The sequence below is a fragment of the Phoca vitulina genome, unplaced genomic scaffold (assembly GCF_004348235.1).
Source record: "Phoca vitulina isolate PV1807 unplaced genomic scaffold, GSC_HSeal_1.0 scaffold13, whole genome shotgun sequence".
Lineage (NCBI taxonomy): Eukaryota > Metazoa > Chordata > Mammalia > Carnivora > Phocidae > Phoca > Phoca vitulina.
The window spans coordinates 29,755,436-29,762,916 of record NW_022589716.1 but is presented as its reverse complement, the minus strand read 5'-3'; positions in this window follow the sequence as shown (position 1 = coordinate 29,762,916).

Sequence of the window (7,481 nt, the reverse complement as noted above, 5' to 3'; positions counted from 1 at the left end):
ATAAATAAATAAAATCTTTAAAAAAAAAAAAAAAAAAAAAGAAATTAACAGGGGCGCCTGGGTGGCTCAGTCGTTAAGCGTCTGCCTTCGGCTCAGGTCATAATCTCAGTGTCCTGGGATCGAGCCCCGCATCACGCTCTCTGCTCGGAGGGAAGCCTGCTTCTCCCTCTCCCACTCCGCCTGCTTGTGTTCCTTTTCTCGCTGTGTCTCTCTGTCAAATAAATAAATAAAATCCTTAAAAAAAAATAAAAAAATAAAAGAAATTAACATGTTTTTGTGGGCCCTTGAGTATTTGGTCCCTTAGCACTGTGTCTACTGTAACTGGTAGGGAAGTTGGCCTTTTGTAAATGGGGATAAATAAACTGTATCCTACGTTAGTGTATATAGCATATGAAAATGGAACCACATCTAAATCTTAGTTGCTGGTTGTAGAAAATTTAAATATTTCATTAACTTGTTTGTCTTTTTAAATTATGCATATATTTTTCTGTTTTTCAATGTCTGAATCAAATAGCCCATCAGATCTTAGGATCTGATCTTAAAAAGACTGAATCTACAATTGTTTCTTTCTTTGTGGACTTGAAGAAAAGGAATTTATTGAATATAATCCTTTCGTTTCTCTTCATTTATTAGCCCTCTTTTTCTGTGGCTGCTATTCTGTTAATGTCAAGGGCACCTTCAAGAAGAAAATAAATCATAAGAAGGAAAATGCAAATTAAGAGAACAGAAGGTGGCGCCTGGGTGGCTCGGTCGTTAAGCGTCTGCCTTCAGCTCAGGTCATGATCCCAGGGTCCTGGGATCGAGCCCCGCATCGGGCTCCCTGCTCCTCGGGAGGCCTGCTTCTCCCTCTGCCTGCTGCTCCCCCTGCTTGTGCTCTCTCTCTCTGTGTCAAATAAATAAATAAAATCTTAAAAAAAAAAAAAAAAAAAAAGAACAGAAAAAAATACCATTGAGCAATCTATAAGTTTGGCAAAAATATAAAAGTTATGTTACTATTGGGGCACTCCTGGACGGCTGGTGCCTGAGCGTTGTGGGACAGTTCAGACGGGTCGTGATAAGGCCTGGGATAGACAGCTACCCCCGCGACAAGCAGCAGGTGCAACTCCTGGCAGAGATGTATTTCTCAGATTTGAAATCTTAACACAGCTGTATTATCCCCAAATGCTGTATAATAATAAGTAATGAAGAAAGAGATGAAAAACTATTAACAAGGCTAAATGTTTTGTAAATTCAATAGAAAAATCCATTTCTTGTTAACCCTGAACAGTTAACTTAAAACTTCAGGCAGGACTGTGTGGCAAATATTAATTTTATTGAAAAGCAAAAATAATAAAAAGAATTAGCACAAGCAAATTGTGTCAATATTGGAAATACTGAAGGATTTGAAACCATCATGCAGTGCTGGTAGGAGAGGGGTTGCCACTTACTGGAGATCCAAAGGGCAGTGCTGAGTCTAAGCGAGCATATGAATACCATTAGATCCAGAAATTCATGTCTGTCTCCCAAATGGACAGGAGATAGATGCTAGGAAGGCCATTCTGCACTGTTGGGGTAGCATGCAGTGGGAGGTGATTTTGATGCCATCATTAGGAGAAAAGTTGCAGAAACGTGTTGTACACGTTTGATAGGATGCTCTGCAACCATCATAAGTAATGAACTTTATTACATCTGGCTGCATGGATCTCATAAACAATATTGTGTAAAAAAGAAGAAAGAGCACGACGTATGTATTATACTACCATTCATGCAACTTGAGCAACATGCAGAACAGCACTGTGCATTTGAAAGAATCCATAGATCTAAATCAATGTTTCCAAGGAGCCTTATATCTAAATAAATCTATAAAATATGGATTGGGAAGACGTTTTTTAAATATACTAGAAGGAATGCCAATGGTAAGGGAGGGAATTGGGAGTAGAGACACATCCATACATTAAATAAAACAAAAGAGAAGACAGAGTAATAGTGAATGTGTGTCACATGTTGACAAATGGAAGTAAGTTAATTCTGTGTACCTTAAGGCCAAAGGATTTCCTTTAAAAATAAATAAATTTTTTTTAAAAAGGGGACATCCTGATAATGTGTGAAAAATAGGGTTTGCAAACATTCTAATGAGGGTCATGGAAAACTGGTGACTGTACCCTCCTTCAAATGAGCACCCACCGCTCACCTAGAACTAACTGATCCCATTAACACCTGCTGACCTATGGGGCACCTGGGTGACTCAGTCAGTTTAAAGCGGCTGGCTCTTGATTTTGGCTCAGGTCATGATCTCAGGGTCATGGGATTGAGCCCCTTGACGGGGCACATTCAGCGGGGAGTCTGCTTGAGGATTCTCTCTCTCCCTTTCCCTCTGCCAGCCTCCACCCCCTCACACGTGCACTCTCTCTCTCAAATAAATCTTAAAAAAAAAAAAAGACCTGCCAAACTATGATAGCCCAAAACTTCTTGTTTTTGGAGAGAGAATGTTGAATTTGAATTAGGGGTATTATCTTCCAATTTGAGAACATTGTTCATGTTAAAATATACTCTCTTTTAAAAAGAGTATAATCATGACTCTCAGATATAAACTGAATACCTATAAAATACTTTACTGAAATAATTAATGAGGAAAAGCAGTTAAGATGTTATAGCTAGTTCAAAGGAGAAACCAAAGAGCAAGCAAATATACAGGCAATCAGGATTGCTGAAATGAATTTGCTTACTTCATGCAAATTTGGTCAATATCCATAGGGCAATAATAATCAACTCTATCTTGGCTGGGACAATTTGCATTTCTATGGATAAGAATCATTTGTGTTGTTATCAGTGTTCTCCAGCTTACAGAGTTGTAAAATAGCTCAAAGACAATGGAATGCGGAGACCCCATAGAGTCAGAAAACCCAGGCGATGCCTCTGTCTTCTGTTGGGGGGGGAAAAAAAAGGCAGCGATGTTTATAGTCAATTTCTAAGTATTTCACTTTTTCCCCTACAGTGGTGAAGTCAATTGAAAAAGAGTAACAACCACCACACAGCACAAATATAAGCTGTCTGATGTGCGTTTGGCTGCCGAGCCTCCTCTATAGTTCTGGTGTGTATGGAAAAAGAGAGAACAATCCTTTAATTTGGTGGTGGTCAGAGCGTCACCATCCCTCTGAGCTTTTTAAGCCTTATTTTCCCTCCTTTTTAAAGCTTCCTTTTTTCCCTCCTTTGTCATTTACATGTACAGACTGGCACCTGTCTTATAGCTTCAGAAATTGTCAGATAAATGGGAAAGAAAATACAGATGTTAATCGCACAGTGTTACAAAGAACAGTGAATTGGAATACATAGAAACGCAAGACTGCATGTGTCTCTACAGGAGCTAATTCTTTTAACCAAACAAAAGCTTTCTAATATGATTCAAGCCATTCTTTGCCAGAGAGAGAGGTCAGAGCTGGTAAAAGCTGTGGCAAGTGAGCCAAGTAGAGGGGCTAAATAGAAGAAGCAGTAGAGTACTTCTTGCAGAAAGCATAGTTTTGTAACTTTTGCCAGTCTCTAAGCTGGGACTTTTCATTTACTTTTCGATAGTTCACAGAAACTGCCTGCTTCGTTTTTAGTTTAAAAGTCATTTGATCTTTTGCAGGATTTACAATTTTGCTGTGTCATCTAATCAAAATTCAACCCACTTCATGCCATTTGTCCCCTTTTGATTACAGCTGGAAGAGGAATGCCTTGTCTTTTAGGAAATGGGCCCCATATAGCAGAGTCATAAATGCAGTCTGCAGTCTGATCTCGGCTTTTTCCAGAATTCTGTGTTGGTATAAATCCTGAAACATTAACTTGAGCTAAGTTAATTGCGGTCTTGAATTTAAAATACCTACTTCATAAGCTTTCTTTCTGTGGGGCAATAATTCCTGTGGACTCCAAACCATTTTGTCACGGAGTTAGGTGGGATAGGTAGATATATAATCCAAGAGCCTGTTTCCAGAAAAGCTTTTGCCTTGCTGTTGAAATAATTTAACACTTGCATATCTGTGTTAATTTGAACCGCGTGACCTGTGGCAGCAGACATATTTAATCACTAGCACAGAAGTTGCTATGTAAAGAATAAATTTGTTCTGAGTTAATGTTTGTCGTGAAATGCATGCTATCAGTTCCCCCACCCCCCTGTGGTTTTGTTTAAATCAGACGCATCTCTGTCTTGGAGAGAGAATGATGTGCCAATGGCTCTGAGGGACTTTTTCAGCAATGTTTTCTTTCCGTCTAAAGACAAGGATCTTTCCTGCTTTGTTTTGCTGGTTCTGCTCATCACTGGTAGCTTTTCAGAGCTTACGCAAGGACTCATCTCTGGTCACTATAAGGAATTTTCACCTGATCTGGCTGTTAGCCTGGAACTGGCTTTGCTCATGCCCTCTTCTGAAGCGTCGGTAAAGCTGACCACAGCATCAGCTGCCTTTTCTAAGGATCTTCCTTGCCGGTAAGATTGCAGATGCTTCCCAGGATCCAGATGAGAAGGCCTCCTTGGGCATGTGTTCTAAATAGCAACGTACAGAGATCCTCCCCTGTGATTTCAGAAAATATTAGCTCCCATGCGATGACCTCTCTGTTTATGAGGAGGAGGAGTTAACAGCCCCTAAAGATTTAGGGTTCTTGACAAACTGTGGCTCCATCACAATCTACTCTTTCATCAAGAGTCCAAATGAACAAATCTTGAAAGGCTGGGCAATGAATGATGTTTTCAAAAACATTTAATGATTTACTAGGCTAAGAAAAAAAAAAAAAATCAGTGCAGAAAAAAAAAAAAATCAGTGCATCTATTTAAAGAGGGTTTTTTTTGTTTGGTTTTTTTTTCCGACCTTGGTGCTTTTGACATTTTGGACTGTAGATGTTTGGGCCTACCCTGTGCTTTGTAGGGTGTTCAGCAGCATCCCAGGCCTCTACCCATTAGATGCCAGCGCATACCCGCCCCCCACCCACCGCCAAGCCTCCAGTTGTAACAACCAAATGTGTCTTCTAAAATTCCAATGTCCCCCACCTCCCCCACTGATAATCCCTGACTTGAAGTCAGGTGGAGTGGTAAACAACTGAGATCTTCACCCTTTCTTTCTTCAAATTTGATTGATGGATAGTTGGACTGCAGCATTTGGAGGAAAAGCAGAGGGAATAACATAATACTATCAGTGAGAAATCCATTCCATTTTAGCATCAGTGTTATACAGAATAGCAGTTTACGACAGAGAGTGTGCAGGCGGGCTGCACTTTGCTTCCGGACCACTGTCTCCGCTCGCTCACTTGGTATGGTAGGTGCGTCCGCGTGGATTCCTCTCTCAGATTGGATAATTTGATTCTAAGCACAAATTTTATAAGTCAATTCCATGGTGGACAGCAACCCTTTTGAGAACAATAGCAAATTGATTTTGTCTGCATTTTTTTTCCCGCTCGGTTATAAAATTGAATAGAGCTCTCTTAAGAAAGGCCACAGTTGTGCAGGTGTGTGTCAAATAATGGACTTGAGCTATTTGTACGAACTCATCAGCTCTCCTATTAGATTTGCCAATTAGTCTAAATTCTTCCTCATTATAGGAGATTTCAAGAGTGTAAACATTCTCCCCCAGTTAAAACCCCAAAGAATGTCAAACTGAGCATTTATGATGCCTTTTTGCAAACAAGGCGGCTCTGGTTGCAGCTCCAATAGCTTTCACGCTGCTCGCTTCTTCAGGATACAGAATGTGTTTGTTTAAATATTTCGCTTAACTTCAACTTTACCTCTGGGCCCAGGAATAAGCCACGTGTTTGCAGATTATTAAGAAAATGAATCAGATTTGTGCCATTTCTGTTGGTAGGCAGCTTTTCGTCCTGAGAGAATCTTCATTTAATGGCGCTTTTATCTTCCTTAATTATATTCACTTTGTTAAGAAAAATAAAGATGGCAAATTACAATATTAAGATCCAGAGACTTCCCCTTCATGGGGTTCTAAGCTTTTCTGAAGCCAGCATCCCGTGTCCTCTGGGCCCCAGGGGGAAGGGAAGCAGTGACAGCTCTCTAGTTACCCTCACCTCAAAGACAGGAAATGGTAGCTCAATGTTGTTCTCTCCCCCTCAATTGAACCCTTACATTTTAAAACCACTGTCTCCTGATTCCCAGCTTAAAGGAGCATCTGTTAAATTACGGCGGGCCTTTGCGAAGGAATGTTGTGATTGTTAATTGTGAAACACACTCCTGTCTCAGGCAGTTTTAACCTTCTCAATCAGCGGTCTTTTCTTACCTAATTACACGATTCGAAGAAAATCTAATGAAGTGCTGTCAGATTTACATTGGAATTATTTTAAATGTTATCACAGTAGCCATGGTAATGATATATAAATGGACAAAATGGCAAAGATCTGGAGAAATGTCACAATTACACCCACAGTCTTTCTTCGCATACACATTAAGTCAGTGTATTTTAAGCCTTTGGGGCCCTTAAGGAAATGAGGCTCTTCAATGGGGGGCAAAAAAAAAGATATAAAATGGAAACCATCTAAATCATACTGTTGAGTTGATCTTTATTTCTTTTTATTAATGTTACAACAGGTCAAAACAGGACCCAGATCTATTTCCTCATTGATTTTGAGTTCTGCCGGTATTGCTATTTGGCTTTTTCGAGGATTTGTAATATGGACTTCCTTATGAAAATTTTAGTTATTTTAATACTTTGTGTTTTCTATGGCTTCTTGGGGAACTGAAATAACTTGTTATGTGCATTTACTTTTAAAACTCTAGAAACAAAATAATTATAATATTCATAGATTTCAGTTGTCAATGAGCCCGCCACTTACAGAGGCTAGATTTCACTCCCATGGGGACATCTACAGCTAAGTAACCTGAGAACTATATGCTTACTCAGCCGCAGTGATAAGAAAGGACACAAAGAAAACATTTGGGAATTTTTCAGCCCCTCAAACATTTTATATATATATATATATATATATACACACACACATATATATATATATATATATATACACACACATATATATATATATATATACACACACATATATATATACACACACACATATATATATATATACACACATATATATAAAATCATTACCCCATCCACAAACTATGGCAAACATCGCTAATTGATCTTTGCACAACTTTTGCTCATACTTTTCAACCTATTCTCCACAAAGCTTCTAACCTTGCATCAAAGTTGGCATATAAAAGGAAACCAATCTACCATCCCAGAAGTGGAAGCTAATGGCTCATATTGAAAAATACATCAACTTTCTACCGTAAAACACACTCATAGATAAAATTAAATCCCTGTTTTCTAATAGTTTCAGTAAATTGGTATATTACTTCCTCCAGTGGTAGTCGTTCATGATCTGACCTATGTTAATCATCCTCTGGGGTTGTGCAACATATACTCTTCGTGGCCCTTTGGCCCATCTAGTTATCAGTGATGACTAAAACCCAGTGCAAGTCACTAGACAATGGGCTCTAATTCCATCCAATCACTGCATTTTAGAAA